Consider the following 27,370-nt stretch of genomic DNA (forward strand, 5'->3'; position numbering starts at 1 on the left):
GACAAGAGTAACGTTTGTGTAATTAAAACGGAATTTAATTTCAATTGAAAACCAAGCCAGAAGAGATGCAGCACTTGAAAATACTCGGTATTAGTTATCAGCGCGGAAACGCGAATAAGATGAGCATAATTATCTTGGAGTGAATAGCTAAGAAACACCGTGGAAAATAAGAGCGCTCTCGTTCTTTGATATTAATGAGCGTTTGCAATGAAGTCGTCTAATTTGAGAGACGATCTATCATCGCGGCAATTTCTGCCAATTATTCCATCGAATGAAGCCCTTTCACCCTTTGAAGCTGACACAGACCAACGAACGGAAAACATTCGAAATTCACGATAAATTAATATAAAAATAAATTTGTGTATTTTCTGGGAATACGTTCGTTACATTGGAGCTAATGAGCAATTTGAAAACTTTATGAATTTTTTGTTTGGAGCAGTAAACATCAAGTAGCACGGAGGAAATAAGCAAAAGGGCCTCCCAGTTCATTGGACATCGACGAACAAGAAGAAATCGTAAAGATTCAGCCGGATCGTTAGAGTGTTAACGAGGATAAATCTCGCAAGCTCGCGACGGAATACCGTCGGACCCTTGCATCCGGCCGGCAAAAAGGGCCAAGCATTCCGGCTCGGTTTCCTGCATTCCAGCACGCTTGCATTTCACGCTGTCCATGTAAATCTCCGCGCGGTACGTTCTTATCTTCGCGCGGATATAAAGCCGGCCCTAGTTCCGAGCCTCTTTTACGGTGTTAAGGTGACAAAGGGAGGAAAAAGCTCTGGCTAGCAGGAAGGGTATAAGGACGTCCAAAGCGCGCCATTTATTCCCTGGCTACCGCTCAGCAAGTGGCTGCAACTCGCATACGCACATACATAAAACCACCCTGTTACTACCTTTTGCCTTTTCCACCGGCAGTTTTCATACATGCTGGCAATCTACGGCAATGTGCCGCAGTGCTGAGGCTACGCGAAAATCCCATAGAAGCGTGTAACACATTGCCGCTGAAGCTGTTTCGAAAACGAGCGAAAGAGAGGAGGGAGAATTCAGATTAAGTGGAATAAATCAATAGCAACCGCGCCATCGGATACTAAAGCGACAGCATAGGATAGGAGTTCGAGAATTTTATTTCTACTTTCCTCTGCTAATATTTATTCAATTATCTTAACACCCTCCTGCGTCTCTTACAGGTGGAAGAAAATCACGAAGCGAGCAACAGAGAATTATTATTAGCCCGACGGCTCGCTGATGTCGCCGTGAATGTGAAGGCAGAGCCATGCAATTTGCACTTGCTACCGTCAACGCGGACTGCGCTCTACAGCCGCTTTATTAAACTCGCGGAAACTGTTTCGCTTAAAATTACATCCGGATTAGGCGAAGCTAAGTGCTGGCTGGCCGGGATCAGAATGCATACGCCCGGTCGCGCTACTTGCTTGCTGTCGACACGAGCGCAACGATTTTGTTACCCGTTTAATTATATCTCTTTGCTGTTAAATTCGCGTGCTACTTTTCGGCGGAAAAAATCGAGTATCTGATTATTTATTTCCCAAAGTATCGATCAACATCGGAGTCACAGCTGCAGATGGTTTAATTTAATGATACAATGAAAGGAATAAATAGAAACCGGACTTTGAATATTAGCAGTTAGAAGGCGGATGTTCGATTCTTTAAAAATAAAAAGTAGATAATATGTCTAAAAAGTTGAAAGCATAGAATGCTAGATACTCCACGAATCAGTGTAATATCTTGAATGTCCTCGGAATGATATATGGCCGAAGACTCGATATGACGACCGGGCGATTATTTACAGCCAATCAGAGGTAGAAACCATTCTGACGGGCAGACGCATAAACGCTCGCAGATCGCATCGAATGTCACGAATGATAATCGAACTGACGAAGGATGATTGGTACATATAGGGAATGACGTTTAACTTCGCTAGAGGGAAACTGTATATTATCTCCGATAAAAGAAACTTCCCCTAAACGTTATCCCTAGCTCACCATTTTATTCGATAACAGATTAATCTTCTCTCAAAAATTAAACAAATTTCTATCTATAAAAATTTGTCGATTTCAGGAATCAGATTCGAAGAGAAATTTGCATGATAAATGCTATAAAGTGTATGTGGAATACCTCTCGGGTTAATTCATTTCAAGACGGTTGGTGTACCTTGAGAATTGAAACATTAGCACAGACAATGGATGCTGGATATTATTGCTTTGTCTGGACCAGTCCTAAACTCAGTATTTACGATGCATAGTTTGGGTACTCATAACTGCTAGTGTTATGTAAATGTATTTCCTCAACGCCTTGCACGGAGTGTACATCGTGATACCATTGTTAAGGACATTCTATGTATAATACAATTATATGCAACAATTCTACATTCGTCAAAATTTGTCATAATCTTTAAAAACTGACCACACCGATCATTAGTATAAATTGACCTAACGCAAAAGTACAAGCCTTCGATAGGATTCAAGGTTAATTTCGGAAATTTTAGATAACCAGCGACACGGTTACCAGGAAATAAAGCGGAAAAAAGCGCAGCTGCTTTTTTCGACGTTATCAACGATGGAATTAACGTGTATAGCGTGTACCTGGGTTCCGAGTACACACGGCTCGTACCGGGATGCGTTAATATCGTTAATTAAAACCGCTAACCCAGCGTCGTTAGTCGCGTGTCAGCCGCGATAACTTCGAGACGACACGTAGAACAGTCCGCTACTAAAACCAAGAGAGCAAACGAGGCGAATTTTTATTTAAAAAAGAAGAACAAAAATCATAATCGCTTTGCCAACGTTATCAGAAAAGTTGTTTCTACGCGTAAACGTCGCTTTTACTGGATTTTGAACGTGAAACCGTGAGTTCGGTTTCCAATTACGACGAATTTATGCAAAACACTCCTGGCTAACTACTTTCGTTTAACATTTAAACAACGAAACATACGCGTCTATTTAAGCTGATTTATAAAAAAAAAAGAAAGAACAGAAGGATTTGGGTTATCACCTTCTATTATTCCGTTTTGATAATCAATCATAATTTGACTCAAAATGTTGGCTCACCATATGATTTTCCTAAGCGCAAAAGCTTGTTGGTGTAACAATAACATGATTTATCCCGATAATACGTAGGATCAAGAGCAAATACCTAGAATTTACTTTCATTTTCTAGTCGCTTGGAATGAACATTCCGTTCGTACAGTGCGACGAAATTCATTGTCAATTCGATGGCCTAACAATATTTATTTAGCCTGTATCGATTTCGTTGGCATGATATTGGTTTCCCGTACCATGCTTGTATTTCCTCTTTTTTGTCCGTGTCCTCTCTCTTCACTTTTTTTTTTGTTTTTCACTGGATAAACTCACCCCTCGTTTTCGAACCTTTCGATTGTTGATTCTTTCTCGTTGGATTAAAAATCGCTCTACCTTCGAGACAAACTAATTTACAAACGCTAGAGGAAAAAAAAACGTGTCTAATAAAAAGAAAAGAAAGAACACGATTTTCATGTTATCGAATGAAAGGATGAGAACTGTTTCCGCGTGCACAATGCTATTTCCGGCAGAATGATGGATTCAATTTTCGATAGAGATTCAGTTGATTGGAGAGATACAATATTATGTTCCGGAACCGATACCATACAAAAAGAGCTGGCGAGTGGTCCAGCAACTGGTTCTCCTTCTGTCAGCCAATTTTGATTTTCGTGTTCACTGTTCGTTGCGTTCTATTAACGTATCAAAATATTTATTCATTATAATTTCAAAAATTAGCTTCCAGCCAATTCTTTTCTGCATTAAATTATTCCCTTTTTCCGGATGGAATTGAAATCTGAATCGAATCGAATTTCATTTCATTTCATTTCATTTCATGTCATTTCATTAAATTTAACGTAAATTTTATATTCAACATTTTCGAAGTCTGGTGTTCTGTTCATGACTTCAGTAACAAACTGAACGTGTCTAAATACAGTTATAACCGTATTTCGCTCTCTATTAGTGTAAATGTGTTAATGATTAACTCACCTCACGATACATCGCTTCGAAGTGGACGAGCGTGTGTGTTACAACGCTCGATATCTCGTGAAAACACCTGAAACAAAAAAAGAATCGAATTAATAGAGTTTACAACTAAATATGCATGGGAATCGATAACACGCTGATTGGCACGAACTGTTCGAGTTCACCGTGTAATTACGAGGTTCGTTTACGCAAGACCGTTTTTCCGCTCTGCATAATTAATCATTTGCACGAACGATATCCTGTTTTTACTCGATACTCGATACACGGATTCCTACATGAATTTTTATCGTCTGTTTTCCATTTCATTTAGTGCCCAAACGACGAATATGAATCAATGGTTAATATAGTAAAATTTAAAAAAATTAAAAATTCGAGAGAATTTTCGAAATTTCATATTTCACTTCCTCGCTACGCTTTCCACATATTCTTCTTTCATTTTTATTAAAAAATAATGCGTTTTATTTGTTACTTCATATTACCATAGGTTTACAATTTTATTTGACTCAATTTAGAATTTAATTGGGACAGATTTTTGTAGGATATGAAAATTTTAGATGGACAGCAGGAATTATTAGAATTTATATTTTCAGTGTACATGGATTTATTATAAAGTCTTCTTAATGACTTTTATATTGAATTTCAGTGTTTATGCATATTTACGATACGCAAAGAAACGATTCGCTATGAAAAGACTTTATTTTGTTCTCCTATGATATCTATGATACAAAACCGTAATATGAACTACTATGCGATTCACAAACAAAGCTCTTTTAACGTTTTTCCTTTGGTACAATCCGTATTTTCCGTTGCCTTTGAGAAACTTTCTTCTCTTTTTCCGTAAAGATAAAAGAATAATGTTAGAGCTGAATAAAGAATTGAAGAAGTATATATTATGTTTCATGAATTTTTAAATAAGCAAGAGAAATCTTTCGATTTCACACAGTTTCATCGTTTTAACGTAGACGTACCAGATTTACTTTGAAAGCTACTATGTTTTATATTTTATACTTTCACTGATACACTTCAAAAAGCTTGCAAATTTCGTATCAACGTTTCAACCGTAGCGTTTGAGAGGTCGGTATTTCTGCCGGTCCGAAAAAGGAAAAGGTACAAAGTAGAACAGACAACGTAGCAGCAGTAAGGGAATTTTTAAAGAGGAAGTATGTCTGTGATGTTCAGAAATTAGGTTTCTGGGAACGCGTGAGTACGCTAAAATGCACGGCTGGTGTGCGCATTCGTTTGGGGCTGTACTTTCTTAAGGGTGAACAGCAGAAGGGAATTTTAAGAAAGAGCATTACCGAGTAGAGTATACTTAGCTAGAGAAAATTTAAGCAAGCAAAAGAACATGAACATTATGTTGTATCCCTTTCCATTACACCTTTACATGTTTATTAAATTCCAGGCGTTTCTTAAAATACTCTTCGCTACTCTTCGAAATTTCAATATTCACAATTCCCCTTTGGAATTTATTTAACATTAAAGTTCGATTCACTGAACTTTCAATCGTTAATATATCAACGAGTGCTTCGAAGATATAAATTAATATATAGATATAAGATTATAAGCTGATCGCGAGTTATTTCAATGTTTTCTTGCCTGTGGCGTTGCATCTCGTTTGGAATACTTTCAGGCAAAAGGAAAAAAACATAAAAAGCAACTCAAACTGACTCTCTGTTAGACGATCTATCGTTTCGTGGTTTGGTTCGATGGTCAAGAATGCTTCGTATTTATATACAAGGGAAACATTCTTCGCGAGCATCCACCTGGACTGGAACAATGTTTTCCTTCCTATAAAATATAACAAAAGCTACCTTTGGTATATGTAGATTATTACGACCTCGTTGTTGAGTTACCAAATGTGCCTGAAGCAAAATATATAAAAACAATTTAAATAACTCTCGGAAAATAGCAAACCAGTCTTTGACATAACATTTTCATTATTAGAAAATCTAGGTTCTAGTTTTGTTGATTTGTTCCAGAGCCTAAGTATCGTGGTATTTATAGGGAAGCATAGTGTGAAAAGTAAATTTCGAATTATTCTAAAATGAACAAAGATAAAAAGTGTGCCTACTATAAATTTTCATCTAGTTCGAATAGGTAGTTGAAATGCAGAGGGTTGAACTTTCCTACGTTTTGTCATAGGATCTAAAAAGTATTGATCAGCAGCGCCTCAGCTTTTATCTGATTATGATTCTCAATGGCATAGAGGTGATCAATCAGGGAATTAGTTTCTCTGGTCGAGGAGTTCGTGACAAATTTTCCACTCTCAATATTCCCCTTTCCCTAAATCACGATATCCTTATCAAATCTTGGAGACAATAGCTTTTATAATATGGAAAGGACTTTGCAAAAGGTCACTGTAGAAACTTTCGCGTTACACATTAATCGCTTCGTTTCGGTATTTTAACGATGTCAGATAAAAATCTCACGATACCTACAAATAATACAAATTCAATGAACAGAAACAATAAAACGAAGTTTGCATACGCATTTGTTTCACTTAATTAGTGTTTCAGCAATTTTTATTGTGTACTTATCGTTAGTTAATATATTTCTCTTTGACAGAATATTTACAATACTCGAACATAAATTATTTCAATTTATTCCTATAATATAAGTTAATTTAGCCCATTCTGTTCGAACGAGAAATAATAACATTTCCCGTAATTACAAAAATATACGGTAATTGTCTTTTGTGACATAATCAACGGGAGAAGAGTATGGTCCTCGCACAAGTTATGAAATTAAGGACTACGTAGAGAACGAAACGTAATAAATTGCGTTTAATTTCAGTTACAGCAATGAATTCTTCTTTGAAACTTCCCAAATGCAACCTACCTGAGGTACAAGCAACTAACAATAAATTACCAGCAATAAAAGAAGAATTATACGGTTAAACTTTTTCGATAATGCTCGCACGATAGACCTCGAGTCTCGTGTTTAATCGCAGCGTTGAATCGTCACCGGAAACGGTGCACTCGGACCACGGACGATTTATATTCCAATTCGGTGGAGGCTGAAAAATTTCGGAACGAGTTATGCTGTGCGATCGCGACGCATCCAGGGTCATACGTCTTCTGACGTAGCCGAGGGTAGGCAACTCGAACTACCCTCTTGCTACACGAGAAGACATATAGGCGTGTCGTGTAGATGGGCAGCTTGCCAACGGCCTATAACGCTGATGCGAAACCGAAAAAGAACCATGCATCATCGGTGACTCGATTGTAATGCGTGAGTGGACGATCTTTGACTTCTCGATCGTCGATATCAACGTTCTTTCAAATCGAAAGGAAAATATTAGAAATGCTAATGTTAACGCTAATTTAATACCGCTCTTGGATCAGCCACCTCCTCGGTAGGAACACCGCGACCTCAAACACTCATACTCAACGCCTCCGTTCAATTACGATCGCAGCATCGTAAGAAAAGCGTAGACTGACGATTGTGAAAATGATGTCAACGAGTTCAGATCCAGGAGCACACGGGGGTGTCGTTAAAAAGGACAATGAAAAATAAAAGCGAGGTGAACGAACGACTTTCCATTATCGATCGTGCCGGCAACAAGAGTGCACGAGAGGACTAGGACTGGGTTAGGGAAGTTTCCCGCACAGTTAACTCTCGTAAATTATGCGAATGTAAATGAGAAGGGGGGAAAAAACGAATGATATCGAGTCAGGTTCAACCACCCCGCTATAATTTCATTGTCTGTTCGTGGCAATAATTTGTTGCCTGATGAGGAATCAGAGGTCGAGCAAAGAAAATTGTTACAGTCAAAATATATTAGAAAACAAAAATGGCATTATTTTTAGGATGACGTGATATAATAAAAGATGAACGAATGTGCAAATTCGATGGCGATCGCTGGCGCCAGGTGGTCCATGGAGACGTACAATTCTCATGAACGAGGACGCAACCACCCTGGGCTAAAGAGATATGGCGGGAAAGGTGGTTGCAGCTGTGGCTGCCCCGACTGTCGAGTGGATCATTCGTTCTTCTCTGGTGTAATAACGAGCACGAAGAGGAAAGCGGGTCACGATGCCCTTAGAAGTTAAACGTAACGACCGCTGTACTGATGAATTACGCGCTCGGATTAATTCCACGAACAATCGACGTATTTTGTAAAGAATGGCCAGCAGAAGTTGAATGGTGAATAAGACGTAACGAAGGTGCGAAGTGGAATCAGTTTGAGCTTTACTACCTAGACTTAGAAATGAGGATGCTCCAAGAGATTGCAACTACTAGAGTGCAACAGGAATTGTGGTCTCTCCTTGGGTTAACCCTTGAACCATGGATCGGTCGTGATGCAAACTTGTGAAACGTTCATTTGAAACTATTCTAATTTTAGTAATATGTACTCCGGATTATTCGGAGATTAATAACAATTAATATGAAAGAAAAAATGAATTTGTGTTAAACATTAGATTCCTAAAAGAAATCGGTATGAAGAGCGTTCAAGGTGGGTACACTGCTATGTTAAATAAAAAACGAACGATCCCGGAGTTTGAAGGAAAGTTTCCCCGTTACAGGTTTGTAATATTGTTTTAAAATTGAAAATTAAATCTTAATTCCTCCTCTTGGAATCAACTTATTCCCGCATCGGGAACTCGGTGAACAGCCCCAGGTACGAAAGAAACAATTTCACAACTCCGAACTTTGGCGTTCGTTCCTCACCGGATTTTCTCTCTTTCGCTTTTAATTTTTCCGCTCGGATTTCGTCGGGCGCAACACAGTTGCTTCGCAATTTTTCTTTCCCAAACTTTCCGTCGTAACCAGAAGAACAAAGCTTGTTCGGTGTCTGAAACGCAACCCTTGTAAACAGCACGTTCATCGAAACTTCGTTGTATATCGTTTCTGTATAATCTTCATTTACAATTACAAATATATTTGTACGTTAACGTTTCCTAATTATGATGGTGTACAGCATAAGTGTTTCTCATAAGTCGACACTTCGTAAACAGGTATGTAAAGGTATAAACTCGTTCTATTTAGTCGTGACACATAACATTTGTTGTAAAAACCGTAAGCGAATGGTGTAGGGACAGAAAGCAAGGTTCTTACGGTGGCTCGTAACGTCTTCCCATTAACGTATTCCTCGGAACGATCCGTGGAAAACTGTGGAGGAAAGCGAGGCCATCGTATCGAAACTCCCGCAAAACTTGTCGCGTTGGATACCCCAAATGGCGTGCTAAAGCTTTTCGTTGGTCGGTTGTTTCTATGTTAACGTTACTACCATCCCGCCGGTAACGGGTCTCAGGTGAATCTAAACGAAATCACCGATCATCATCTCACGGTTCCCAGGAACGAGCAATTCTTTGATCCTACTAGCGATAATTAGAGTACTTTCATACTCGGGCGGCAATAATCGTAATCCTCTTCCACTGTTTCCATTATTAGCGTTGTATTGTTATGCAGCGCAGTACGCTACAGCGAATTGGTTACAGCGAAATTGGTTCTAAAATTTCGTTTGTTAACAACAAAATTAGCACAGCTTACAATATGATCCTTTGTAAAGTATTTATGTTAAATATTTCTGTCAAAGAGTTATTTGAAATCGATGATCTCATTATTTCGACGTTCCTTAATTAGGTGCTTTTATATTTCTTACAGTTGACTTTCAACTTGATGTTCTTTAACTAGGTTACTTCGATGCTATCACAGAGTAGTCTTTGTTCATCATAATAGAGCTTCTATGCGATTCATCTTTCCCATTTAACTGAAAAGCAAGTTACGTAATCATTTTACGGAATAAGTTTAGAGTACGATGCACTTACGGCTTCATATTTTCTTATTCACGATCGTACGCTAATTAGTTTGGCATTTTCCACAATCTTGCTACGTTTCAATATAACATTTGCGCGTGTTCGAATAATTGGAGAATTTATGTAAGAAACTTTCTGCTAAAATATAGTCCACCTTATACAAAATAAGATTTCTTTCTTGTTTCTTCTTAATTATTCGATCATATTTGATCGGTTTCGTGATGTCAGTCAGCAGTGAACCTCGTGGTAATAAACACGTTACATAATTGGATCATGGTAAATAATTTCTTATTAATTTTTCGTTCAAAGCTCGTGAGTGATTTCGCGATTCAGAAATAATTGCTGCAATGGGCGCTCGTGAGGAAACAAATCCAACAGAAAATACGCGATAAAAAGCCTCGATTTCCGGGGCAGCGGAACTTCCTCATCGGGAAACGGAATTCACGGGGCGGAACGAGTATCGACAAGTCGGGGTTCGTATCGCAGCATAACCGAATCACCGTATATAAGCGATGAAAAAGGAGAAAAGTGAAACTGGGCGACTGCGAATCCCGTCGGCGAACGGTCTGAAAATGAGAATACCGGGATACAAGGTGAAAGTAATTAAACGAACATTGCTGGACCGCCAGCGAAAAGAACGACAAAAAAACAAATGAAAGGAGGACAAAATTGAACGACGATCGATCGGAAACGAAATATCCGATTCCGAGTCTCAGGGTGTAAGCTTGTAAAACAGAGAGACCCGTAAATCCAGCCGAAGAATGCAAACTTTTCGAATTCCCTTAACTCAGAAAGGATAAATTAAAGGAGTAAGACGTTACACCAAGAAACTCGCGGTTTTCCTACGCGTCAATTATTCTCTTTGTGGCCAACTTTTCGCATTATTGTTACAAGATACGAGCAATTCGCTGCTCCGAGTTTGCGAGCTTCTTTCGTCGACGAACGTCTTTATGGGGCAAGTATACAGGGACACGGGAACCCATGGTACTATGGTCGCCGCTAAAGAGAAGAGTTTTCAACCTTTCCTTGACAAACTTTGCTCTTCATTGCTCTGTTTCTGTTTTAACCTCTTTAACGAAAAATTTATTAAACTCCCAGTAAACATTATTATTTAATACTTTGATAGTTAATGCCATTTGCTCGTGACTTTTGCGTTTAAATATTTACGAGATTCTTTATCTTAAACATATGAATTAATGTAGTTAAATATAATAAAGAAAATTCAACGTTAGATATATGCGCAGAAATTCTTGGGAAGCTTAACCTTGTTTCCCGCTCGACAAATCGGTATGCTGGTATTAAAACGAGCCACCGATCTCGCGTTTTTGCATTCTCAAGCTTTTTCCGGATATTCCTTCCTCTGTGAGATCCGATGAGAAGGATGGAGGTAATATAACGTGAAGGTTGTAAATCTCAACGAATTTCAGAGAGCTGGAAAGTTAAGCTTTTATTTAATGCTGAAAATTACCTCATACTTTTTAATTAATGATAAGCTAGATTTGTCATAATACTTTAAATATTATAATAAATACGTTCGTTTCATTTACAACCAAGAAATTAGTGTATCTATATATTAATTAACAGAAAGAAGGATAAAACTTTCAAATTATAGGATGCGTATTTTCAAACCCTTTTCTACAGTGACAGCCAAATAGGCACGATCAATTGTAAGATCGTGATGACCTAGATAGTTTCAATCAGTTGTAAGATCATAATGACCTAGATAGTCAAAATCAATTGTAAGATCTTGATGTCCTACATAGTAACAATCAATTGTAATGTACATTGATGATCACTTCCAATGCTTCGATCAATGAGTCATCTGACCTCAAATTAGCTAACTACAATGTTAACAAAACATTGATGTTGAAAACAGGAAGAGTACAATTGATTCTAATCCGTTCAAAGTGAAAATATTCACAGATGTAGCTCGCAACGAAGGCAATAGATCCCAATTTCAACTGGTGCAATTCGTTTCACGTGCAATTAACTTTCCATCGCTTCGCTTTAAATCGTCGCTTTTTAGTCTTAGCTTCAGGAATACAGTTCGAACGAACGGGACATCGTGTTACGTACGCGTTACACCGGGGTAATCTTTCATTTTGCCAGATTCTATCGCGCGTCAAGTAACACCAGAGAAATATCCGCCAGACTTTGCGTTATTGCGCAGGCAAAATCCAATAGCGTCATACATCGCTGCTTGACAGGCTTTTCAAGGAGCGGGCCAATTTTATTCCAACTAATAAATCACCTCGGGAAAAAAAAGAGAAAGGAAAACTGATCACGGTGGATAACGAAAGATCGAAGAACCCATTTTGACTTTGCTCGGTTCGATTCTGTTCTAACAAAATGGTACTCGCCACCGGATAGTATGAGGGGTTGATGGTGCAATTACAATAAACTTTCCCTACAGTACCTTTTAAATTCTAGAAAAAGTACTAACGACCAAAGAATCGTTCCAACAGCGTCGCTTTTTCCGGCTGAACAGATGAGATCCTTGACAGTTCCGCTCGCTTCCTCGTGCAGTCATAGATACACGGTAAATTAGATCGAGCAGGTGTTACGTTCGAGCGTAAAACTCGTCTTGCACGTGTCGCTTTTTACACGATGCTTAAGATAAGGGAACTCGTGAAATCGATACTCTCTTGAAACCTGACTGCACCAGCCCTTGGTATACAAAGAACGCTTAACACTGACAGCCACACTTGCAATTTTATGAACCTTGTTACCTTTAAGTGAAAATTATTGGTAGAAGAATTACACCAAAAATTCTTAAATTATTCGACTTTAATATCTAATCGCCCCATCAGTTTCTATCCTGGATGCACACGGTTTTCAGATCTATTCGAGTAATTCAGAAAAGCGTCCGGCGATAAAATCTCCTGTCATTAATTACAATCTCAAGTCTTTCGATAAGACAGAAGATGCTCCATTTCCACGGATATTTCTTCCCCGGACATCCATGAAAGTAGATCCGGGTTGAAATTCGAACCGATGGGATCGATTAAGGAATCTAACGTAAGAAGAACTTTTTGCGAATCCTCGCTATAAATCCTGCAAATAACGGAGCTCCGAAATTAGACAAGATATTATTTCGTTCTCCTTTTGTCTAAACTAATCTTCTCGAAACGATAAGCTGATAAAAATTCGCTTTACGATTCAAACGATTTACTATTCGATTCGCGTTAAAACTGACACTAGTGCCTTTAAAATCGGCGAATAAAATCAGAAAGCGGAGGTAATCCTTTTCCGGTGTACACGTTCCATCGGAGATTACTTATGGCACATTTAACCCGTGGAATGGCTATGATTGTTTTTTCGCGTCCAAGTTTTATACCGAATAATCGGATACTTCGACGAGATCGAGCTCTTCTAATAAATCTTATTTGCAAATTGATTCCATTAAACACCCGCCGTGTTATTGCTGTAACAAAGGTATAAATCCGATAGGAGAAAAAATTTGCTCCAGTGATTTTAATTCAGTCGAAAACGATGCTCAACCATCGAAATCGTTCTCGCAATTTTCTTCAATTAATCTCGAAACAACGGCAGAGTCATTAAGAGCCATTAATCTTGAAATCGTCGAGGAAACTTCGAAATAAACTTTTATTCAACCGAGAGAAGAACATTGACGATAGCTATTTCTATTGAAACGGGAATGTACTCGTGTATTCAATAGAACGATCGCACACAGTCGCAACTTAATGAGCAATTAGCTTCTTAATCGTTGCTATCATCGGTTCGTTCGCTAATCTATGGCTGCGGGCCATTGTTACAATGCCGTGGCCATTAAACGTGTATCAAGTGAAACGACGTGAACGATTAATATAAATTCTCAGCAGATACGAAGTTAAAGGGTTGCACGCTTATTGTCGCGGTAATTATACCGATATAACGTTGAATTAAGGAGAATTAACGATAAGATACTCCGCTGCAGTACATTTACATACTGCTCATCATTGTTCCAAGAAATTTCACCATTTCCTTTTAGAAACATTAAAACGAATAAAATTGTACGCGTAGTGTTTTATCACAACTCGTGAATTTCTTATCAAACTTACTTTAACCGTACCATAATAATTACATCTTCTGATGAAATATTCCGTTACTCCATGCAAATGGTGTAATAATTAACAAGGTTTCAAGGTAAGTCAGCTCGAAAGGACAAAATCGCAGGTTACGGCTAAGCTGGATATTTCTAAATAATTGAAAATGTGTCGTGCTCGAAAAAAAATATTTCCCTAAGATAAATACACGCCGTTGTTTCAAGAGGCGAGCGTTATTCAAGATTTTATCTTTGTCAGCACGTTGAAATCTTTTTTTTCACCGTTCCCCCTTGGTCACTCTTTTTGCAACAACGTTTCTGCTTCGTTCATTTCCGCCACTGGAGAGCGAATGAATTATAGTACAAGCAACTACGTCACTTTTACCTGGTATCTGTTAATGTTTGATCGTAATAACAAGGGTGAAACGGAAAGGAAAGAGGACGGTGTTTCTTGAAAAAACATCGTCTACTGTGATCGATCGATTATAATTGCACGATGAAGAAGTAGCGCTACTAGCAATCATAATAAGCAGACGAGAAATCTTTTCTCATTTACACTCAGATATGCAAATGAATTTTGTGATTTCAGCGCACGTTATGTAAACTATAATAAATCATAATACATATTTTAAGATTTATTCATAATTAATTTGTTCCTGTATTTTCTTTCTTAAAATACGAAGAAGATTCCTGCTTTTCGCATTCGCATTCTATATGCGCAAAAAGCCTTGTTTTTAAAAATTCATATGGTACGGAGAATTTTGTATTATATCACACACAATGTGCATTTTCCACATTCAGCTTATCCACCTTAGGGCACAAAATAGATCTTTGACTTAGCCTAGAATGCGTGAAAAATGTAGTATAAACATTGCAGAAGATTAAAGGAAATACTCGAAGTTCCTCGAGTTTCAGTGTACACGACAGCGCCTTAAAATTGAGTTTGCTGGAAAATACCAAGCGTCCTCCGAATAATTTCGCATCTGCTTCGTATTTTTCCCACAAAATATAAACTTTATTGATTTGATTAATTGGAACCACAAACATTACATAAAAACGTTTCGTTCAAAAATTTCACTGTCTACTAGTCGAACCAACCATGGTATGAGTTTTATAGATCTAGGTCACGATTAACCCGGCTTCGTTGTTCGAGGGTTAATCAATCGATCAATCAATAAATTTCTAGACACAGTTTTTTCAAGAAGCTTGTTTAGTAACACACAGGTCGGTACTCGACCAGAAAATATGAATTAGTTCCTTCGACGAGCATAAACACAACGAGACATAGAAAAATGCGAACGAAGCGGCTTTGCAGCATCTTTTTTCACCTTGACGACGGTGCTCATATCCCGTTAATTCGCTTCGAAATGATACTATACGGTAACCACGTACACAGCTACCTATGTACGCGTATGTCGATAAAATTCGAAGTTGTTCGAGCGTTGGACAGCCACGTCACGAAACGCTGTATCGCACGAAAGCATCCAACCAAGCCTGGCCATGTTCGAAGCGAGAAACGAATTGCTCGATGTTGCGTCGTTCGATTTCCTCGTAGCCCGATGAAAATTCTACGTGCTCGAACGATCACGTGGAACCCCTCGATGTCCGACGCGCTCCTATTTCCCCGCTGACAAATTTATGATGCGTGTACGAGGATTTGACGGGCTAGTCCGACCGCGCGTTTTCTACGAACAATTGCATCCTGCTTTCGTCGCGTTTCAGCTGGAATTTTGTTGGTGCATCGTCGTAGGTCGATGATGCTTCTAATACGACGTCGATGCGTTTTAACGATGGTTCTTTTGTACCGTTTTGCGAATCGCTCATGAAATACGCGGGTAGTATGTAAGTTAGAAATAGAAAGATTAAATTTCATTTTGACGGATATAACTCGATGCCTCATCTGTCAAACGTCCCGAAAGGAAACGTCCGATGTCGTGACGTTGTTACTGTTAAATCAATTGATTTTCAATCACGTTAATTCTGAGCGATTTTCATTTTTCTCATCCGAGTGAGAATATAATGATACACGAAACACGAAACACGCCAGGACACACTGACCAGAAGTAGCAATTTCATGAGAGTTTCACCAGTGATTCGAACCTTGTCGACGATTATTAAACGACGGTTCGTTTCGAAACAACAAGTAGCTTGATAGTTTCCTAGGCGAGGTGACATCGTTTCGCACTTAAATTCCCTGTCGGTCTTGCCAGCAGGTAATGGATCCCGTCAAACGCAGACGTCCGTCGATACAAAATGAACCGATAATTTCGTCCGACGCGTCCATTGCTCGAAATCGAATCGGAAATTCAAACCGCGCAAGGAAATTTAATTATACCCTGCATATTGACCGGCTTACTCTTTCGAATTAAAGAACGAATTAATCCGCGATACTTTTATCCATTGGATTAACCTTTCCAATCTGACACTTCCTAAGACAAGCACTCTCACTACTGCGAAATTTATATATCACAGCGTCCACTACTGAATAACAGATTTAGTTACTGCTTTTGCAAGTTACTTTTTTCCAACCTACAGGGAGGGCAAGTTTACAGATAAAGATAGCGAAGAGGAAGAAGGGAAGAGAACGGCGAAGAATTAAAGTAAATAAAAAAGAGGGGAAGGTAGAATGGAGAAAGGCGAAAGAGATGAGCCACGATTCATTTAGTTTCACGAGGGACACGATAAAAATAATCTCCGATGGGGTGGAAAGGTTAGCCGGGTCCCGTTTCAGATGGAATCCGAATCCTGACATTTGCATCCGGCATTTTACGTCTTGTTTTGCATAAAACAGCCGCCCAGTATCAAGGCTTTTCCTCAATCCAGATAATGGATTCTCCGCTTCTCCACCTTTCTTCCAGCGAATTTAACGCTGCCTTTCATTGTCCCTCCGCCCGATGGTCGCTCGTAAAATGCTAATTTGCGGCGGCCGTTCCACGAATGGATCGGGATCGGTTAGCACGAGTGGATAAAAATCGTTGGAATACCAATCGAGGAAATCCTTGAAAACGGACCCCCTGCCGTCGATCGATCCCCTTCAACTAGTTCGTGTACAAATCACGTTCTTCTGCGGTACACAGGTGCGCCTGTAAAAAGGTATGCACCCTCTCTCGCTACATTTCACTTTCTCTCTTTCTCCTTGTAAAACGTTCACGCGATCGTGTTGCCCGCACACTGTATACACACAGAGAGAACGCGTTCGTTTGTACGGTATATTCTAAACAACACAATGGATTGACATTAGATATCAGTGAGGCCAGTCACGCAGGTAAACGTGCCCGCAGTACCGCGACCAGCCGGAAAGTAAATTTTAATTGAGGCACGAACCTCTCGTTCCGCCTTCAACTTAGCCGCGTTTCGGGAACAACGGATCCACCTAGTTACTTATTCTCTCCGCGGTCTCTGTTGCTCACGAAATTCCCGAGTTCGCGTTACACGCGCGGCCGGCACGCTTGCGATTTATTCAAGTTTCGCGTGGAGGCTAAAAGGATACCCCTCTATCCTTTTGACTGAACAGCCATGTCTGTCTTTGCGACATAATTTGTAGCGCAAGAAGTTTATGAAAAATAAAGGAACATCGAGGATAGAATTCAAAGATTGAATTCTGCGCTACGCCATCAACTCCCTGATATTTTTGTCCCGAACGATCGGTTTGGGATTATTACACGACGGATGTTTAAGGATTGATGGAAGCTTTCTCGTTTCTAATTATAAACCTGTAATCCAGCCGTATCCCTCGGGGGATAATAGGAAAGGAAGAATAAAATGATATAGCATCTCTGACACAGTGGTACAACGAACTTATCTCCTTTCTCTCTAGAGTCCTAGCTTTTAATAAAAGGACTTATCGAGGTATCATTTATAGGATAAAAGTGAAACCTCCAGTTCCCTCTTCTCTGATATCAAATCCCTTATACGATATTGTTCGTTTATTCGCTCTCAGAAAGAAACACTAGCGAAGGGATGTGATAAAGTAGACGCGAGAGATGATGGAGGTACAGGGGGGTGGGAGACGTAACGCAACATATATTTTATAAGAAACAAAAGTTCTTCGGCAAAATCTTCTTGATCGTAAACGATGTAACGACACGGTACCGAAAATTTATTGGAGATTAGTTTGGTACATGCGCAAACCGTATGGTCGAACGGGGGCTAAAATCCATTACACCGGTCATCGTGTACACTGCACGCAACTTGGGTACAACACGCACCACCCACGCAACAAAACGATCGAAAACGTCTGCTGAAGTTTGCATACGGGGTGTCTGTTTGGTAAAGAAACAAGAAATAAATTTGATTGATCTGTTGCAGTATCGACCTCTTCAATATTTTGTTTACAGAGCTATCGATAGAGAACCAATATCTTTAATTGATAGTATTAAAGTTTTTTACTAACTCTTTTACGATGAATGATAAGTTATATTCGATGTTGTATATTTGCATTTATGTGAATTTCCACGTGAAAATACGATTGTAATTTTGTTATAATTTTACAATTGCAATGATATTGTTCTAAGACACCCAGTACACGTGCAAACAAATAGAAGTACCGCTATCGGAAAGGATAGACTGTTAGGATTTGATTCCATGAACATCGTGACTAAACACCATTTCCAATTCGGTACCCTTGTTCCTTTCGTTTTCCTGGGACAGTGTATCGTGTTTCCAATTTACAACGAAAATCGTGTTCCCTCTTCCACCCTTTTCGACCAAACAGCAAACAAAGAAAAAAAACAAGAGAAACCGTTCGCATAAACCATTATCCGACATTTTCAAGCCAGAGGACACATTCGTGAAAGGAGAGACCACGTATTATGTAACTACGTCGCAACGTGGAAGACATAATAACAGACGCACGTCGAAAAATACGAGGCTTCTGTTAGCAAGGCAGATTACACGCAGGCGGTCGATAACTCGCGGTACAGCTCGTAAATATTCATTTAATCTGATCTAATCTAGACGAACATATTCTGCGCCTCGTGTAATTGTCGGTGAAATTGCAAATCGATATCTAAGCTGGCCGAGGTTGTGCCCCTCTGTAGATATTGTACCTCGCTGGACAACCATTCGGTGAGCCTGTTCCTCCTGCTGTGACCACCCTTCCGCATGCTTGTCTACCAAGTGTCGACCAAACTTACGTTGCCTCCCTCGACGAACTTTCGCCACCCGACCGTATTTCCACGACCAACATTGTTCCCCGAATGACATTCGTACCGTTTTCATCAGACCCAACCCCTTCCATCACGTTCGCCCAATTTTATCCTCTATAACATCTTAGTTCTGTGATTGACAGTGAGTGAAGGATGCCTAATGGACTGGGAAAACTTATACTCGATCCGTCAGGGAGAGGAAATTTTGATGGAGTTGGGTTCGGCAAGGTGAGCCAAAAGTTTAGACTCCAAAGGGATGGAAAATCGAGTGTTAATTGCAAAACGTGTATAAATATTTGAATTATTAAAGGACTGGTCACTTTTTATGGAAGAATATTTGAGAAAAACATAGATCCACTAACAAATTCCCCTGATACTTCTTAAAAATTCTAACCGACTTATGTTCCAACACAAAAAATGAAGTGGAATACCTTGTTTTCTTTCGCAGACGAGCACAAACAACTTTTTCGTTTCGAACTTTTAATCATTTTTGCAACGTATCCGCCTACAGGGTCCATTACGACATCTTCACTTATTCAAACGAGTCCTCGTTCGTTCGCATCCGACACGATAAAAACGTATTATTTACGAGCAAGCTTTCGCCCGGTCAAGTGCAGGACCACGAGCGTAAAAATAAGTAGACTCGTTACGCCCGACCGTAAATCTGGCTGGTCGATTTCATTTAATATTTACATCGCTGTGATGAAGCGAAGCAGCACGACGCGCCGCTAGAAAAGGGTACAAGAGGGGATGAAAAAAAAAAGGCATGGCGACAATTAATCTCGCTCTGTTACTTCGCGCGAAGCCGTGGCGTCTATGGAAACGTTTCGATGGATTTGGCAGGGGAGGAAAATGAAAGTTTCACGAATGACGGTACCCAGGCCGTGAAAAATAATGCCCGGGGCGCAATATTTGCATCCGGTTCAGCCGAACGATTCGAAACGAACGCGTCAGCCAGGGTATTAATATTCCTGCGAACCGTAGGCTGCGGCGATCACGATCGGTCAAATAATTTAGCTGTAATAAATATCGAACGAGCGAGACGATCCGCGCGTCACGTTGCGAAGCTGTCGTATCGTACGGTGAATATTGAACTGGATACATTTTTTTTGCACTCGACCATAATCTGATGAAACGTCGAAAAGTATCGTACATACTAAGAGAAAGAGATTGTGAGAACTTACTCATGCTGATGGTCGCAGAATCACAACGTTCGTTGGCCTGAAAATCTCTTCTCCACGCTTGTAAACATCGTGCTACATCCAGTCTTGTCGTATCGGGCAGCGCATGCGCGTGACAATGCTTGTACATCACGTTGCTGCTTCGAAGAACGACAAACACTCGTGAACGCCGTCAAACACGCCAATTTGTGTACCGATTATCGAGTGTATAACCACCATAACATCGCGGCAAAGTTGACACTTATTTGTTATGATTTGGAACGATTCAAACCGTCAAACGCACGTTATCTCGCGTGTCACAAATAGAGTTTAACGGAGGACGCACCATTTTCCACCGCCACTGCGCGACAACTGCGCGAATATAGCTGCGGCTGCGCAAGATGCGCGCTCATCCTCCTGGCGGCAAAATTTGAAATGGTATTTCAAGCAGTAACATCAAGTGTGCTAAACACAGAACGAAGGGAAAATGTATATTTTCAGTATTTTAATGCAAGTGAATAATAAAACTTACAAATATTCTACTATTTATTTCATATTTAATTTTAATACCTATTTATTTGGTAAAAACCATTTCGAGTTGTTTCTAGCCTGTCATTTCGGTTATTTCCGCGAACCGTAGCAAATAAATTTATCCAACATCGACTTTTTTTATCTTCACTTTTCAAGATGAGCTTAGCTGGTCAATAGTTTCACAGTACCGCGATGAAAGTTTCGGGAACGAGTTTAGTATTTGACGCGAACTCATAACTCTGTTCGCCTCGGAATCTTATATTCGCGGGGAAAGTTAAGGATTTGTCGAAAAAGTTTCGAATGTTTGCTGAAAGCAGCATCCATAGATCTATCATTTCTAAGATATATCCACGTACCAAACGGTGTCTGCTAAGTTAATAATAAACGAATGAAAAGCTATCTCTTCTATTCCTGACGTTTATAGTCGTTCCAATATGTGTTCCCGATCGACACAAAATATTAAAAATTATAGATCGCTAATTGAATGATAGTCAGAATTTCATTGAGCAAATTTCTCCCTTTTGGGATTTCATGTTCCATTCATTGGACTTTGATGTGGTTCGAACGCTGTTACTCGTCGCGTGAATATTTATTATCCGTCATGATACATATTAACTGCCGCACGGTTAACGACCTATGTTCGCTGTTCAATGAAAACAATGAACCATGAACAATTACGACGATTTTTAATGAGAATCGTATGATTCTTTGCATTCCATACTGCGCTATTTCCCGTCCGATTAGTATTCACCCATGAGATTGTAAATCGTACCGGCGCACGTTCTACACGCCACTCTCTCAAATTACTTCTACAAATCAATGTAATACTCTACTAATCGGTGTAATACGAGCAGTGTGATACTACAAATCAGTGTAACGCTTCCACAAATCACTGGAAATCCCGAACAAACGTTGCATGGAAGTTAAAGCGGGAGAAAGAGAAGAACAGTGTGAACAAGGAAGATGGAAAAGGAAAGGGTGGTAGATAAAGTGCATCTTGTCAAGGGATCGTTAGTGAACTCATCAGTAACGCTACCTAGTCGACTTGTGTCTTAAAAGAAATACAGAGGGTGCATTCAATGCAACGATGCACTTAAATGCATCTTGTTATTTTGAATCATTCTTTTGATACCAAACAGAAAGAATATTCGTACGCGTGTAGCTAACTAAATTACCGGACTGTACTAATTAATTGATGCCAAGTCAATTCGTAGCTAGCGTGTCAATTAATCGGTCCCTGTCATGCAGAAGGTACAACCGATGATTCTCGTTCCATGTAGAACGAACGTCATCGGTATTCTTGGCGCGACAGCAACACGTTCCTATACTACTACTTTGCTGACCCGTGCATAACGATCGATGGGAACGAAGATGAAAGCCCATTGAAATGGTGTTTATTCCGTTGTGCATGTCCGTTGCACGTGTACCGTCCTTTCAGCATCGAAGTCAAAGACACATGGATTTCGATCTAACAATGCGAGATATTCAGATAATTTTGTGGCCGATTTCCATTTCCTATTTCCTTTGGAATTATTCATCGAAATTGCAATTTTTCAGTCGTTAGATGATTTCAATTAAAATTGAATAACAAAGTTTGCAAAGAGTTGTATAAACTTTGACGTTTAATTTCCCAATTGTGTTTGACATGCTTCGCGTAGTTTGAAGGATTCATTTAACCAACAGAAGATTGGTTTACACAGCTGCAACATTTCTTCCGGAAATGACTGAAAGAGCACGGGTAATTTGTAACTGTTGCCGCTACAGAAACTACTACTAATTCGAATAAAATGATTGTACACCTTGCTTATCTTATTCAAGATTAATTGTCCGCATCGAGATCTTTTGTAACTAGAAGCAAGAAGCTCGTTTCTCTTTCAGGCTGCTTTAAAATAAATTGCAATGAGAATACGCTTTATCGATCGAACAGTGATTTCGTAGCCGCTTGCTCCTTCAGTTACCGAGTTTAATTCGACCTTCTCATTGTTTTCTTTAACTCGTTACCCCTTGGAGAATAAACCTTAGCCAAGCCGTATTTGCATAATAGTTTTCTGTTGATTTGCACGGTAAGTCCTGTCTATATAATCGGTAGTCTAGTTTGTTTGCTAATCTACAGAGTGATTAATTTCACAATCCATTCAGATTAGATGAAATTATTCGAATAATATTCAACACCGTCACAGTACATCTACCCAATTCGTTTCGTTTATCATTAGAAAAGTTACAGACCCTTAAAGTCCCTCCGAAACCCGCAAGCACACCTCACACCACCAACGTCCCGAACCTCTAGTTGTTATCTAAAATCGTCGACATGTTCGTCCGCCACAATCCTAATCCACAATTTCTCCTAACACGATCAATGGATCTACAATTTCTCGTTCGCAATAGTTCTCCTTTTTGATCCTCGATTTCGAGAAGGTCGAGGCAGAGAGGAGAAGCGGAGAATCCCTGAGGATTGCTCCAAGCTAAATAAGTGAATCCTTCTACGACAAAACGCGCGTTCGTTCCGATGCATCGGGGTTGTTGGTACGTGACCCCGAGGCGACGAACGTTTCCTCTCGTTACAAAGACGAAGTAACGAAATTGGCTGGCATCCACGAAAACGCGGCTTGTTGGGGCTGTCTCGGCGCGGCGATGAGACGCGACTGTCGTCGCTGTGGCTTCCTTTCCGTGGTGTAAACGCGCTGAATTCCCGCGGATCGAGCTCCGTGTCGAGGAGACAACCTTTCTACTGTTGAAATGAAAACGACGACGAGGGTGGTGGTGGTTCTCGAGTATCGCGGAGCAACCGAAACCAAAGCGAGGCTGCAAACTGTGCAACGGCATGGCTGAGATCTCGGTATAATAATAATAATAGCGACAACAGCACTGGCTGCGAGAGATATTTCGGATGCAAACGGTTCGAGCTTCCTCAGAGTGCCGCGACAACGCGCAATATTGCTGCCCTTCCGTTACTCGAGACCCTCGTACTTTTATTACTGTTGCGTATGCAACGAGACGAGACACCAGTGTCAGTCTTAACCATCGCTCGAGGGAAATTATTCCGGTATAGAATTTTTCCACTACTTCCAGTCAACAAGTTCCAACATCGACCCCGTGAATTCGTGTGAAACGTTATTCGAAAATGCTGGGAAATATGCAGGATTTTCATTGATCGTGTGTAACGTAAACACCGATAATACGATTAGATATGGAAACTGTCAGGTCGTTTATTTTATCGGGAAAGCTAACAAAAAGTCGTCCGCGTGACAGCTGTTTAAACACGACACGTGCGTGGCTATGGCGAACGAGCAAGCAGAAATCTAAGTTCCCTTGTTACCAGAATAGGACAGCTGTTATCGTTCCTGTTATCCCTGACGCGGCGTTAGTTCGAGCCATTAACGCGGATCTGTTTGTTTCACTTATCTTCCGACAACCGAAACGAGCGGAATACCAGATCTACAGAGTTCCGTAATCAAAGGTTACACTCGCGATTGTGACAGTTTCGTTTGCCACTTTTCAATCGCGCTGAAGGCGGAAATTAACTCACAACAGGTGATTCGAACCGAGATTCGTTCCATTTGCAATTTCAGAAACGAGTTTCTGATTCGAAGTACAATCGAATGCAAGCTGCTTCGTATTCCACGAATACTTCTTTTGCGGAAGCTGAGATTCCACGTTAACAGCAAGAGGTTTAACCAACAGGATTTATCGGAAATTAGGGAGCATTATTTCGGTAAAGCTTCTTGTTGAACACGCAGAAGATCTCCTTATTCTGCCCTTTATGAATTATCTATCTGTCGCTTATCAGTAATTTCGAATAATTTCGATATTTATTCAAAGAACAATCGATTCGCTGAACAAAACGAATAAACCATAATCGTGTGAGTATTAACATCGATAAATATCGATACAAACTGGCAAAGTTCGTTTTTATCGGTTCAAAGCATGTGAAGTAAAATTGAAACATTTTATCTACACGGACCATTAATTTTACGCAAAGCGATTTTTTGTCATGGGAAATGACAATTTATCGCGACACCGTTTGATTTCGCGTATATTTATTTCTCCAATTACAAAACTCAATGGAAGAATATTTTACTGTTCATGAACAAACGATATAAACGCAAAGCTACTGTATATTACCGTATTCGAAATGGCTTTCTATACAGAGAGTAATTTATTTAACTATAGTTAAATCTTCTTGTTTCGATTCGTTGCATTCAACAGTTTAAACGTTGATTGACAGAACAATTCAAACGTATTGTTCTGATTTTTCATACTCGTCAAATGACGATTTTCATTTCAGAAAAATAAAACAATAGAATATTAACATTGATTATTTTGCTTAAAATAATATTCTATTTTTACAGAATTATCTATCAATTGAAACTTATCAATAATGCACTTCAGAAAAGTTAAGTCCAATTTATAGTTACAAATATCGAAATATTCTATACATACCTAATACTAAATCAATAATTTGATGCAATACAAGTGTAGAACATAATTTTGGTATAATTATGTATAGTACAAAAGCTGCCCTTAGGGCCGAGCTGAAACTAGTGCAAATATTCATTAACATGTTGATTACTGTAATGAAAATGACCGTGTGTTCTACACGATGTAGTTAGAACTATTCATAATTCAAAAATAACAATTATCTCTTTTCACCCCCATTACCTACATAAAACGAATAGATCCGCGATGTACCTACAATTTATTTTTTAATCGAAATAATCTTTCTAAAAATGTTGATGAAATTTGTGAAACATCCTGTATATCTATTACACGTCCCAAGGCGTCGTCTTGTTCAGTGTCTAGTATCTAGCAAAAGTTCGACTCAACAAGCAAGCTTTTCACCGCACACCGAGTAGTGACCCACCTGGTTTCATCGATCCTCGTGCTCTTGCCCTGGAAGTTCTTAACTGCCTGGCTAAATGAAGGCAGTGAAGGTCAGACGAATTGGAACGAGCGAGGCTATGCTCGAACCAACTCTCCGCCCTTTGTTCCACGCTCGAAGCGGCCACAAAATTGTCCATACAATTAGTCGAAACCAGTTTACCGTGCCACCACACGAGATTATAAAGGGGTTCTCCTTTAGAGAAGTCATCCGGTTAAAATCGTACGCGCAAACTTCTACAAACTGATGTTCCAGCTCGATGAACGATCGACGTTTCACCGGCTGTCAATCATTTTCGGCATGAATACGGAGTCTAATGAGGAATCCATTTGTTAAACGCGAGCACGGCTAATGAAATACTCGGCGAATGATCCTCCAAATCAGGATGCGGTTCTTTGTGCTCGACAAGCATTGTTCCGGCATCCTTGAAACGAACTAATTAACTTCTATAAATGATGGTTTATCAAATATTGACGTGCTTGCGTATGTTGTACTTGATTTACTGAGCCTCGTTAGCGAAGAAAATGCTGCTCTTTATTAGTGCGCTTTTGATTAACGATTAGAACTGTGAAAAAAATGATGAACACCGCTACATTGTTTCTTGAAATATGAGCAAATTTTTCTGGGATCACTGCTTGTAATTCTAAAAGCAGCAACCTATTGTTCGATTGACCAAAGTATAGTTTCTGCAGCGTAAGGACTATACTATACAGAGCGCCTAGTCAACCTCAGGTATGCCGTTTGATCCCAGAGATGACCTGCCTGGCAAATTCCTCGAAGGAATTCGCTCGTAATAAAAAAGACCAACACGCCAAGAATGGAGAACCTCTTGGTATCGACTTCCCTTCGTGAACTTTATAACAGATATTACGTTCAGAATAAATCTTTCATAGGAACACGGTTCAATTAAGTCTAGCAATTTGCTAGAAGATAATCACATACCCGAAAACCTTAAAACGATCTCCTTATCGCTACACCGATAGTCGTGTAGGCTCGTAACTTGCAAAGGTCAAGTCTATACGATCGTTCCAAATATCGAACACGCGTAATAGCGTGCGATCGCCTGATTATTTTACGCGTTTTCAAGAACATAACGAACCGAAATGTAGCCGTAAGAACACATAACACTACCCTTCATATATTGTGTTCCTTTATCGGTATCGAGAATTTATTATATCGCGAGCCTCGTTTTAAGATAAACAGGTCGAACGATCGCGTGTTCGCGCACGGTTTGATAAAACGCCGATGTTCTCTACTAAATCGGTTACAAATTTTCTTCAAACACTTCCAACGATAGTCGGACACGCTAGCTTTTTCAGTAAGTGGTCGACAAAATCGGGAAATCGAGAACGATAAGGAGCAAAAGTTACCAAAGAGCCTCGCATACATCGTCCGTTTTATGCTTTAATTACTAAATGAAATGAAATGAAATTAAATTAAGTGACGCTAGATCAAACTTCTAACGTGGTAATTACTTTCTAAGGGACTTATCGAAACTGTGCTTCATCGAGGTAATTTGAAAACGAACCACACGAGCAAGACACAAAGTGTATCAAGCAAACACAAAACCCGACGCGACAGCTTCTCGTATATCACTGGATATCGTATTTTGTATCTTCTACTCATCCGTTGCAAGTGACCGTCTTCCAATGGACCAGGACTTTTCTCTCGCGTTGAATGCATCATTAGTCATTGAGATCGCTAATGGCCTCTGCGAGAGAAGGTCGACGCAGAAGGCGAGAAACAAGGGTAGAAAAGGGTGGAGTAGAAGGGAACACTTTAGAGAAGCAGCTATCACGAAGGGTAGATCGCAAAGGCTTTCCTTTCACGTTG

General features: G+C 39.7%; 1 protein-coding gene across 8 annotated transcripts in view; it reads right to left on the reverse strand.

Moving 5' to 3' along the window:
* The window catches only part of kek5 (leucine-rich repeat, immunoglobulin-like domain-containing kekkon 5 protein), a 239,796-nt gene that overhangs the window by 139,242 nt on the left and 73,184 nt on the right, over positions 1-27,370 (reverse strand). For 6 of the 8 annotated variants that reach the window (XM_076690724.1, XM_076690723.1, XM_034339824.2 and 3 more), the window contains one exon: positions 4,020-4,086. The gene's annotated coding sequence lies outside the window, so the exon portion shown is untranslated. Of the gene's footprint in view, positions 1-4,019; positions 4,087-20,151; positions 20,574-27,370 lie in introns of those variants that run through there. The other 2 variants (XM_034339825.2, XM_034339828.2) reach the window with 2 other exon arrangements.

This window comes from Osmia lignaria, chromosome 10 (genome assembly GCF_051020975.1).
Source record: "Osmia lignaria lignaria isolate PbOS001 chromosome 10, iyOsmLign1, whole genome shotgun sequence".
NCBI classification, from domain to species: domain Eukaryota; kingdom Metazoa; phylum Arthropoda; class Insecta; order Hymenoptera; family Megachilidae; genus Osmia; species Osmia lignaria.